Below are 13,115 nucleotides of genomic sequence, written 5' to 3'. Positions count from 1 at the left end.
GGGCGCGCCCCCCTCCCCCTCTGGTCCGAATTGGACTACGAGAGGGGGGGCGGCGCCCCCCTTTCCTTCTCCCTCTCCCCCTTCCTTTCCTCCTACTCCTACTAGGAGGAGGACTCCTCCTCCTTGGCGAGCCCTAGGGCCGGCCAGCCACCCCCCTTGCTCCTTTATATACGGGGGCAAGGGGGCACCTTTAGACACACAAGTTGATCCTCGTGATCATTTTCTTAGCCGTGTGCGGTGCCCCCTTCCACCATACTCCTCGGTAATATTGTAGAGGTGCTTAGGCGAAGCCCTGCGATGGTAGAACATCAAGATCGTCACCACGCCATCGTGCTGACGGAACTCTTCCTCGACACTTTGCTGGATCAGAGTCCGGGGATCGTCATCGAGCTGAACGTGTGCTAAAACTCAGAGGTGTTGTAGTTTCGGTGCTTGATCGGTTGGGCCGTGAATATGTACGACAACATCAACCATGTTGTCATAATGCTTCCGCTGTCGGTCTACGAGGGTACATAGATTACACTCTTCCCTCTCATTGCTATGCATCACCATGATCTTGCGTGTGCGTAGGAATTTTTTTGAAATTACTACGTTTCCCAACAGTGGCATCCGAGCCTAGGTTTTATGTGTTGATGTTATATGAACGAGTAGAACACAAGTGAGTTGTGGGCAATATAATTCATACTGCTTACCAGCATGTCATGCTTTGGGTCGGCGGTATTGTTGGATGAAGCCGCCCGGACCGATATTACGTGTACGCTTACGCGAGACTGGTTCTATCGATGTGCTTTGCACACAGGTGGCTGGCGGGTGTCGGTTTCTCCAACTTTAGTTGAACCGAGTGCGGCTACGCCCGGTCCTTGTGAAGGTTAAAACAACACCAACTTGACAAACTATCATTGTGGTTTTGATGCGTAGGTAAGATTGGTTCTTGCTTAAGCCCGTAGCAGCCACGTAAAACTTGCAACAAATAAAGTAGAGGACATCTAACTTGTTTTTGTAGGGCATGTTGTGATGTGATATGGTCAAGACATGATGCTAAATTTTATTGTATGAGATGATCATGTTTTCTAACCGAGTTATCGGCAACTGGTAGGAGCCATATGGTTGTCGCTTTATTGTATGCAATGCAATTGCGCTGTAATGCTTTACTTTATCACTAAGCGGCAGCGATAGTCGTGGAAGCATAAGATTGGCGAGACGACAATGATGCCACGATGATGATCAAGGTGTCGCGCGGGTGACGATGGTAATCATGACGGTGCTTCGAAGATGGAGATCACAAGCACAAGATGATGATGGCCATATCTTATCACTTATATTGATTGCATGTGATGTTTATCTTTTATGCATCTTATCTTGCTTTGTTTGACGGTAGCATTTTAAGATGATCTCTCACTAATTATCAAGAAGTGTTCTGCCTGAGTATGCACCGTTGCGAAAGTTCTTCGTGCTGAGACACCACGTGATGATCGGGTGTGATAGGCTCTACGTTCAAATACAACGGGTGCAAAATAGTTGCAAACGCGGAATACTCAGGTTATACTTGACGAGCCAAGCATATACAGATATGGCCTCGGAACACGAAGACCGAAAGGTTGAGCGTGAATCATATAGTAGATATGATCAACATAGTGATGTTCACCAATGAAACTACTCCATCTCACGTGATGATCGGACATGGTTTGGTTGATTTGGATCATGTGATCACTTAGAGGATTAGAGGGATGTCTATCTAAGTGGGAGTTCTTTAGTAATATGATTAATTGAACTTAAATTTATCATGAACTTAGTCCTGGTAGTATTAGCATATCTATGTTGTAGATCAATAGCTCGCGTTTAGTTCCCCTGTTTTATTTTTGATATGTTCCTAGAGAAAACTAAGTTGAAAAATATTAGTAGCAATGATGTGGATTGGATCCATGATCTGAGGTTTATCCTCATTGCTGCACAGAAGAATTATGTACTTGATGCACCGCTAGGTGACAGACCTATTGCAGGAGCAGATGCAGATGCTATGAACGTTTGGCTAGCTCAATATGATGACTACTTGATAGTTAGTGCACCATGCTTAAACGGCTTAGAATCGGGACTTCAAAGACGTTTTTGAACGTCATGGACCATATGAGATGTTCCAGGAATTGAAGTTAATATTTCAAGCAAATACCCGAGTTGAGAGATATGAAGTCTCTAACAAGTTCTATAGCTAAAAGATGGAGGAGAATCGCTCAAGCAGTGAGCATGTGCTCAGATTGTCTGGATACTACAATCGCTTGAATCAAGTGGGAGTTAATCTTCCAGATAAGATAGTGATTGACAGAATTCTCTAGTCACCATCACCAAGTTAGTAGAACTTCGTGATGAACTATAATATGCAAGGGATAATAGAAACAATTCCCAAGCTCTTCATGATGCTGAAATCGACGAAGGTAGAAATCAAGAAAAACATCAAGTGTTGATGGTTGACGAAACCACTAGTTTCAAGAAAAGGGCAAAGGGAAGAAGGGGAACTTCAAGAAGAATGGCAAGCAAGTTGCCGCTCAAGTGAAGAAGCCCAAGTCTGGTCCTAAGCCTGAGACTAAGTGCTTCTACTGCAAAGGGACTGGTCACTGGAAGCAGAACTGCCCCAAGTATTTGGCGGATAAGAAGGATGGCAAAGTGAAGAAAGGTATATTTGATATACAGATTATTGATGTGCATTTTACTAGTGTTCGTAGCAACCCCTCGGTATTTGATACTGGTTCAGTTGCTAAGAGTAGTAACTCGAAACGGGAGTTGCAGAATGAATAGAAACTAGTTAAGGGTAAAGTGACGATGTGTGTTGGAAGTAGTTCCAAGATTGATATGATCATCATCGCACACTCCCTATACTTTCGGGATTAGTGTTGAACCTAAATAAGTGTTATTTGGTGTTTACGTTGAGCATGAATATGTTTTGATCATGTTTATTGCAATACGGTTATTCATTTAAGTAAGATAATAAATTGTTGTTCTGTTTACATGAATAAAACCTTATATGGTTACACACCCAATGAAAATGGTTCGTTGGATCTCGATCGTAGTAATACACATATTCATAATATTGAAACCAAAAGATGCAAAGTTAATAATGATAGTGCAACTTATTTGTGGCACTGCTGTTTAGGTCATATTGGTGTAAAGCGCATGAAATCCATGTTGATGGGCTTTTGGAATCACTTGATTATGAATCAGTTGATGCTTGCGAACCACGCCTCATGGGCAAGATGACTAAGACTTCGTTCTCCGGAACAATGGAGCAAGAAACAAATTTGTTGGAAATCATACATACTGATGTATGTGGTCCGATGAATATTGAGGCTCGCGACAGGTATCATTATTTTCTGATCTTCACAGATGATTTGAGCAGATATGAGTATATCTACTTGATGAAACACAAGTCCGAAATATTTGAAAAGTTCAAAGAATTTCAGAGTGAAGTGGAGAATCATCGTAACAAAAATAAAAGTTTCTACGATATGATCGCAGAAGTAAAATATTTGAGTTACGAGTTTGGCCTTCAGTTAAAACAATGTGAAATAGTTTCACTACTCACGCCACCTGGAACACCACTGTGTAATGGTGTGTCCGAACATCGTAACCGTGCTTTATTAGATATGGTGTGATCTATGATGTCTCTTACCGATTACCACTATCGTTTTGGGGTTATGCATTAGAGACAGTTGCATTCACGTTAAATAGGGCACCATCTAAATCTGTTGAGACGACACCATATGAACTATGGTTTGGCAAGAAACCAAAGTTGTCGTTTCATAAAGTTTGAGGTTGCAATGCTTATATGGAAAAGTTTCATCCTGATAAGCTCAAACCCAAATCGGAGAAATGTGTCTTCATAGGATACCCAAAGGAGACAGTTGGGTACACCTTCTATCACAGATCCGAAGGCAAGACATTAGTTGCTAAGAATGGATCCTTTCTAGAGAAGGAGTGAGGGAGTCCTGGATTAGGGGGTGTTCGGGTAGCCGGACTATACCTTCAGCCGGACTCCTGGACTATGAAGATACAAGATTGAAGACTTCGTCCCGTGTCCGGATGGGACTTTCCTTGGCGTGGAAGGCAAGCTTGGCGATGCGGATATTCAAGATCTCCTACCATTGTAACCGACTCTGTGTAACCCTAACCCTATCCGGTGTCTATATAAACCAGAGGGTTGTAGTCCATAGGACAGAATCAACTCCATACACAACAATCATACCATAGGCTAGCTTCTAGGATTTAGCCTCCTTGATCTCGTGGTAGATCTACTCTTGTACTACCCATATCATCAATATTAATCAAGCAGGAGTAGGGTATTATCTCCATCGAGAGGGCCCGAACCTGGGTAAAACAAAGTGTTCCCTGCCTCCTGTTACCATCCGGCCTAGACGCACAGTTCGGGACCCCCTACCCGAGATCCGCTGGTTTTGACACCGACATTGGTGCTTTCATTGGGAGTTCCTCGGTGTCGTCGCTTTTAGGCCCGATGGCTCCTTCGATCATCAACAACGATGCAGTCCAGGGTGAGACTTTTCTCCCCGGACAGATCTTCGTCTTCGGTAGCTTCGCACTGTAGGCCAATTCGCTTGGCCACCTTGAGCAGATCGAAAGCTACGCCCCTGGCCATCAGGTCAGGTTTGGAAGCCTAAGCTACACGGCTGACATCTGCGGGGACTTGATCTTCAACGGATTCGAGCCACAGCCAAGCGCGTCGCACTGTCTCGATGGGCATGATATAGCTCTGCCGCCGAACAGCGCTTTTGAGGCCGCACACGCACCGGTTCCGACCATTGATTCGGAGCCTACTGCACCAATCGAGGATGAACGGTTGGACGTCACCTCAGGGGCTGCGATCCCAAAAGCGATCGAGCCGAACGCCAGCCCCGCACTCTACACAACCCGTGACTCCAAAGATCCGGACTCCACCCCGGACTCCGAACCCCCTGCGCCCGTGCCAATCGAATCCGATTTGGCGCCGATAATGGATTTCACTGCCGCAGACATCTTTCAGCATTCACCTTTTGGCGACATCCTGAATTCTCTTAAGTCTCTCTCTTTATCAGGAGAGCCCTGGCCGAACTACGGTCAGCGAGGGTGGGATACGGACGGTGAGGAAATTCAAAGCCCACCCGCCACCCACTTTGTAGCCACTGTCGACGATTTAACCGACATGCTTGACTTCGGCTCCGAAGACATCGACGGAATAGACGAAGATATAGGAGACGAATAGGAACCAGCACCTGTAGGGCGCTGGAATGCCACCTCGTCATATGACATATATATGGTGGACACCCCAAAAGATGGAGATGGCGATGGAACAGTGGGGGATGACGCCCCCAAGAAACAGCCAAAGCGCCGGCGTCTGCGGTGCCGCTCTAAATCCCGCCGAAGATAATACTACCCCGGATAGCGCCGAAGAACACCCACCTCAGCAAGATTCGGCACAGGAAGATGGAGAAGCCAGCCCTCATGAGAGAGCGGCAGACCGAGAGGTCGAGGATGATAACTATACGCCTCCCTCCGAAGACGAGGCAAGCCTCGATGACGACGAATTCGTCATACCATCAGACCCCGCCGAACAAGAGTGTTTTAAACGCAGGCTTTTAGCCACGGCAAGCAGCCTCAAGAAAAAGCAGCAACAGCTTAGAGCGGCCCAAGATTTGCTAGCTGACAGATGGACTGAAGTCCTTGCGGCCAAAGAGTATGAACTCGAACGCCCCTCCAAGAGTTACCTGAAGCGCAGGCCGCTACACCGATCAGAGGAGGAAGCACCTACATCACCAGCGCATGACATGGCAGACCGGCCACCTCGCGGCCGCGACAGAGAGGCCTCTCGGCCCTCCACCCAAGCCATGCCCCGACGCCGCTCAACTAAGGCACAGGAAAATGCGCCCGACCTGTGAGACATACTGGAGGATAAGGCAAGACAAACAAGATCGATCTACAGATCGCGCAGGCGCCCTACGGCATGTGACAATGATCTTCACTCTGGATACAACAAATCCGGCCAGGCCGAACACAACAGACACAGCTCTTCCGAGCTGCGTCGCGATATAGCCCAGTACAGAGGCGCCGCACACCTGCTATGCTTCACGAATGAAGTAATGGATCATAAAATCCCAGAGGGTTTCAAACCCGTAAACATCGAATCATACGATTGCACAACAGACCCGGCGGTATGGATCGAGGATTATCTCCTTCATATCCACATGGCACGCGGCGATGATCTACACGCCATAAAATACCTCCCACTCAAACTTAAAGGACAGGCCCGGCATTGGCTTAACAGCTTGCCAGCAGACTCAATCGGTTCTTGGGAGGACCTGGAAGCCGCATTCCTCGACAACTTCCAGGGCACTTACGTGCGACCGCCGGATGCTGACGACTTAAGCCACATAATTCAGCAGCCAGAAGAATCGGCCAGACAATTCTGGACACGGTTCCTAACAAAGAAAAACCAGATAGTCGACTGTCCGGACGCAGAGGCCCTAGCAGCCTTCAAGCATAACATCCGCGACGAGTGGCTTGCCCGGCACCTGGGACAGGAAAAGCCGAAATCCATGGCAGCCCTCACGACACTCATGACCCGCTTTTGCATGGGAGAAGACAGCTGGCTAGCTCGCAATAACAACTTATCGAAGAACCCTGGTAATTCGGATACCAAGGACAAAAGTGGCAGGACACATCGGAATAAGAAAAAACGCCGCGTTAACAGCGACAGCAAGGAAGACATGGCAGTCAATGCCGGATTCAAAGGCTATAAATCCGGTCAGCGAAAAAAGCCATTCAAAAAGAATACTCAGGGCCCGTCCAGTTTGGACCGAATACTCGATCGCTTGTGCCAGATACATGGCACCCCCGAAAGGCCAGCCAATCACACTAACAGGGATTGTTGGGTGTTCAAGCAGGCAGGCAAGTTAAGGGCCGAAAACAGAGACAAGCGGCTGCACAGCAATGACGAGGAGCCCAAACCGCCGAACAACAATGGACAGAAGGGCTTTCCCCCACAAGTGTGGACGGTGAACATGATATACGCAACCCACATTCCCAAGCGGGAGCGGAAGCGCGCGCTATGGGACGTATACGCGATAGAGCCAGTCGCCCCAAAGTTCAACCCATGGTCCTCCTGCCCGATCACTTTTGATCGAAGGGACCATCCCACTAGCATCCGCCATGGCGGCTTCGCCGCATTGGTTCTCGACCCAATCATCAATGGATTTCATCTCACAAGAGTCCTCATGGACGGCGGCAGTAGCCTGAACCTGCTTTATCAGGATACAGTGCGGAAAATGGGCATAGATCCCTCCAGGATTAAGCCCACAAGAACGACCTTTAAAGGCGTTATACCAGGTGTAGAAGCCAACTGTACAGGCTCAGTAACACTTGATGTGGTCTTCGGATCCCCGGACAATTTCCGAAGCGAAGAGTTAATCTTCGATATAGTCCCATTTCACAGTGGCTATCACGCCCTGCTTGGACGAACCGCATTCGCAAAGTTCAATGCCGTGCCGCACTACGCATATCTCAAGCTCAAGATGCCAGGCCCTCGAGGAGTAATTACGGTCAACGGAAACACCGAACGCTCCCTCCGTACGGAGGAGCATACAGCGGCTCTCGCAGCGGAGGTACAAAGTAGCCTTCTCAGGCAATTCTCTAGTCCGGCCATTAAAAAGCCAGACACTGCCAAGCGCGCCCGGAGTAACCTACAGCAGGACCGCCTGGCACACTCTGAGCAAGCGTAGCAATGCGGCCCCAACCCCAGATTTCGCGACATAGCGAAACCAGTACCTCGCGTACATAACTACGCCCTTGAAATACCATGGGCACAGGGGAAAGGGCACAATAACGGCATGCCCAAAACACGGCTTAAAACGTACTAGGGGCTACCGGATTCTTTTCTTAATTTTCTCTTACTTTCAGGACTCCATACTTCGGACGACCTATTCGGCAACTCGACTGCCGCACAAACGATGCAAGATCCAGGGAGGCAGACAAGCCATGCCGCATTATGGAACTCCCAGGTGGTCTCTGTTACAAGCGGTATACCTGTTTTAAATACAATTCCGCGGCCTGCCCCTGGTCAGGACATACTGAATAGTCCAATATCTTTTGCTTACCGCACTATTTGTATCGTTCGGCTTTGATAAATAGCCTCTCTATAAACAATGCTTAGCTTTTTGTCTATTTTTTGCATTACTCTCTTTTATATATGTTCATTAATGACATGTTGCACCCGTACACTATGGTACGACAAGTACGCCAGGGGCTTCAGTACCCTTTAATATGGTGTGAGAAGTCCGTACACTTTCACAAGTGCGGAACCCCGAACTTATAGCACTATATGCATCGGCTCCGAATCATGATTTGGGTCAATAGTTGGGTTTGCCCGGCTCCTATGTTTTGGTGCCTTACGTTCCGCTATATCGGCTAAGGTAGCACTAGGAGAACCACTGCGACTGTGCCCCGGTTGAGCTGGGTTAAGAACCTCTGTGGAGAAAGCTAAAGCTGACTGTCATGATGAGGCAAGAGACCGGTCGCTGTTCGAGAGGTTTTTCGAGTCCCTAAAGGCTTATGCCGCTTCGAGCAAGGAGCTGGATAACCCCGGCCAAGGCGTGGATAGCGCCCCGAACTCGGTCTTCCGAACTAGGAGCTTCGCCAAAATTTAAAATTATAAAGTTCTATGGCTAAGTGAGAGTGTTCAAGCATTATAGTCCGATTGCCTGGTTCGTCGTGCTGAGCGCCTCCCTCGAAGGACCCAACCATGGGAAAAAGAGCGCCCAGATTTATCACCGAACACCCCAGCACTAGTGGCATGGGGGCAGAAGCCGACGACTGGCCATCTCTCAATTTTTGATAAACGGCCGCACAGAAAATAATATTTTAAATTCAATAAGCATTGCTTAGCGCATATGAACAAGTTTTCAGCACACAGGATAAACACGAGCGAGTTCATTCAAAAATTACATCCTTGGTGCATTCATCCGCCACAAGGCGGGCACCCGCAAGGACATCTTATAGTAGTTCTTAGGCTTGCGATGCTCCTTCCCCGGCGGCGGCCCGTCCCTCACAAGCTTTTCACCGTCTAGCTTACCCCAGTGCACGTTTGCACGGGCAAGGGCCCTACCGGCACCTTCGATGCAGACGGAGCACTTGATGACCTCGGGCCTTGGACAGGCCTCCACCAGCCGCCGCACCAGCCCGAAGTAGCTCCCATACAGGGCCTCTCTGGGCCACAACCGAACTATGAAGCCCTTCATGGCCTGTTCGGCCGCCTTGTTGAGTTCGACCAGCTGTTTCAGCTGGTTGCTCAAGGGCACAGGGTGTCCGGCCTCAGCATACTAAGACCAGAACACCTTCTCCATCGAGCTGCCCTCTTTAGCTCGGTAGAATGCGGCGGCATCGGATACGCTGCGGGGAAGATCTGCGAATGCCCCTGGAGAACTCCAGATTCGGGTAAGTAACAAGTAGTTTACTTTTATATTTCTGCTTTGCATAAAGAATGCCTTACCCGCTGCTATCTTCTTCATATCCTCCAACTCTCGGAGGGCCTTTTGGGCTTCGGCCTTGGCAGACTTGGCAGTCTCAATGGCCGCCGCGAGCTCGGACGCTTGGGTCTTTGACTCAAGCTCCAAACTCTCATGTTTTTTCATGAGAGCCTGAAGCTCTTGCTGCACCTCGCCGACCTGAGCCCCAAGTTTCTCTCGCTCGGTGCGCTCCGCGGCCATTTTCCTTTCGGCCTCGGACATCGCCTGCTTGAGGGTCGCCACCTCAGTCGTGGCCCCTACAATAAGCAGTACAATCCTATTATTATTTTTTTGCAATCACGCCTCTCTATAGGCACTTTTTTATGTAAGGTATTTCTTACCTTCTTTCTCCTCGAGCTGCCGCTTGGCAAGGCCGAGCTCTTGCTCGGACCGCTCGAGTCCGTGTTTCAGGGCACCCACCTCCGCAGTCAGTGCGGCGGTGGCTAGCAGCGAAGCCTGCATATGCATATTGACTCTTTGTTGTTAGACTCCTGCGAAATTTAATAGATCCTCTATTCGGCTTTTCTTTCCGAACGCCAAACAGAGCATCAGGGGCTACTGTCTATGCGGGAATATTTTTTACATATTTTTACTTACCTCGAAGCCTGTTAGGAGGCTAGCGCAAGCTTCACTCAGCCCGCTCTGGGCAGACTGAACCTTCTGGATCACCGTACTCATAATAGTACAGCGCTCCTCGTCGATGGAGTCGCCTTCAAGCACCTCCAGCAGATTGTCTGGCGCCTCCGGTTGGACGGAGGCTTCCGGCTCAGAAGGCTTGCTCCCCTTGGAAGGAGTTCGCCTGCCATGGTCCGTAATTGTTGAAGATTCCGGCATGGTGTCCGGCTTAAAGCCGGACTTGGAGCCCTGGGGGGTCTTGTCCCCTTTACTCCTGGAGTCCGGGAGGTCGCCTTGCGGCTCCTCTAGGACCACCTCCTCCTGCCCCGGAGCTCGTTGCGACGCCACTTCGGCGTCATTCGCAGTGCGAGGGGAGACAGCGGGCGGAACTGAGTTCACGTCCGATGAATCCAGGGAGCCACTCGACGACTTGTTGAGTTCGGCCCGGGGTGGGCTGCATGATTATATTCGACATTAGGGAAAGTTGTGCAACAAAAGGAATATCATGAGTTACTCTGGTATCTGAACACTTACGATTTCGCTGGACGCCTGGCCCTGTCCGGCCACTCCTCTTCGTCCTCGTCGGCGTCGGGGGCGTAGTCTGGCGGAGGGGTTTTCCTCTTCTTGGACCCTTCGCCCCCGCCCCACTGGGGAGGCCTTCCTTTTCTTTCCTCCCCCACTGGAGGGGGAGAGGTTTCTTCTTCCTCCTCCTCGCTTTCACGTGAGGAGGGCGTCTCGGACTCATCGGATGACAAGTCCGACAACACCAAATTACGGGTACTCTTTCGAGTCCCCGTGGTCTTCTTCTTGGCCTTCTTTTCTGGCACCACATAAGGCGCCGGAGCCAGCAGCTTCACTTGTAGAGCTGGGGCTAGGTCTTCGGGCAGCGGAGCCGGACAGTTAATCAGTTCGGCTATCGCCCGCCAAGCCTGTCAAAGGTAAGGGAGTTTAGATCCTGCATAGAGTCAAACTATGAAAAAAGTTGAACATCCTGTAAAAGGTGAACATAGCTTACCTCGCTAGCGTGATGTTGCGAGCTGTATCCACGGTCCTCGAAAGCGGATGCGGGAGCCTTGGCACCTTTGATTAGCACCTTCCAGACGTCTTCATACGTCGTGTCGAAGAGCCTGTTAAGGGTTCGATGCTGTGCCGGGTCGAACTCCCACAGAGTAAAGTCCCGTTGTTGACACGGGAGGATTCGGCGAACGAGCATGACCTGGACTACATTTACAAGCCTGATTGGCTTGTTTACCAGGGACTGGATGCATGTTTGCAATCTAGTCACCTCTTTTTCATCACCCCACGACAGGCCCGTCTCTTTCCAGGACACAAGCCGCATGGGGGGTCCGGATCGGAACTCGGGGGCCGCGGTCCATTCCGGATCGCGCGGCTCGGTGATATAAAACCACCCGGATTGCCATCCCTTTAGGGTCTCCGCGAAAGAGCCCTCGAACCATAGGGCATTGGCTATCTTGCCCGACATGGCGCCTCCGCACTCCGCCTGGCTACCGTGCACCACCTTGGGCTTGACGTTGAAGGTCTTGAGCCAGAGGCCGAAATGGGGGCGGACGCGGAGAAAAGCCTCGCACACGACGATAAACGCCGAGATGTTGAGGATGAAGTTCGGAGCCAGATCATGGAAATCCAGGCCGTAGTAGAACATGAGCCCTGGATAAATGGGTGGAGTGGAAAACCCAGTCCGCGGAGGAAGTGGAGGAGAAACACTACCCTCTCATGGGGCCTTGGGGTGGGGATAAGCTGCCCCTCTTCGGGAAGCCGGGCGCTATGTCCTTGGACAGATACCTGGCCTTCCTTAGCTTCTTGACTTTGCCCTCCGTGACGGAGGAGACCATCCACTTGCCTCCTGCTCCGGACATTGCTGGAGAAGGCTGAGGTGGGAAGTGCGGGCTTGGGCGCTGGAGCTCAGGTGCGCGAGAGTTGGGTAGGCAAGTGAGGAAGAAGGCGTAGGTAAAAAGGGTGGATCCTTATCCCCTTATATAGGCGGATGCGGTTATGCGTCCCCACCTGCCTAATAAAACTCGCTTGCCTCCCAAGTGCCATGGTAAATGGCGCGGTTGGATTACCCACGTCCGTATTGATGAGAATCCCGTAAAAAGGGTACATGATCTCTGCTTTGACAAGACGTGCCAAGGAAACCGCCTCGCAAAACATGCTGAGATGGAAAAGTAAAAACGATTCGAGTAAAGGACTTAGCTGTAGTGTGATGGCGCACTGCAGAATACGTCAGCAGATTTGATTTGTGTTAATATTATTCTCTCTATGGCAATATGTGGAAGCTTATTTTGCAGAACCGGACACTACTCTTGGTGATTACAATCTTCTATGAAGGACTTGGAGGAGGAACCCGCCTTGCAATGCCAAAGACAATTTGCGCACCGGACTCGTCGTCATTGAAGCCTGGTTCAGGGGCTACTGAGGGAGTCCTGGATTAGGGGGTGTTCGGGTAGCCGGACTATACCTTCGGCCGGACTCCAGGACTATGAAGATACAAGATTGAAGACTTTGTCCCGTGTCCGGATTGGACTTTCCTTGGCGTGGAAGGCAAGCTTGGCGATGCGGATATTCAAGATCTCCTACCATTGTAACCGACTCTGTGTAACCCTAACCCTATCCGATGTCTATATAAACCGGAGGGTTGTAGTCCGTAGGACAGAATCAACTCCATACTCAACAATCATACCATAGGCTAGCTTCTAGGGTTTAGCCTCCTTGATCTCGTGGTAGATCTACTCTTGTACTACCCATATCATAAATATTAATCAAGCAGGAGTAGGGTATTACCTCCATCGAGAGGGCCCGAACCTGGGTAAAACAAAGTGTTCCCTGCCTCCTGTTACCATCCAGCCTAGACGCACAGTTCGGGACCCCCTACCGAGATCCGCCGGTTTTGACACCGACAAGGAGTTTCTCTCGAAAGAAGTGAGTGGGAGGAAAGTAGAA

Source organism: Triticum dicoccoides, chromosome 5A (assembly GCF_002162155.2).
Source record: "Triticum dicoccoides isolate Atlit2015 ecotype Zavitan chromosome 5A, WEW_v2.0, whole genome shotgun sequence".
In the NCBI taxonomy this organism is placed as follows: domain Eukaryota; kingdom Viridiplantae; phylum Streptophyta; class Magnoliopsida; order Poales; family Poaceae; genus Triticum; species Triticum dicoccoides.
The sequence above is the reverse complement of the archived record's forward strand: the minus strand, read 5'-3'. Positions refer to the sequence as shown.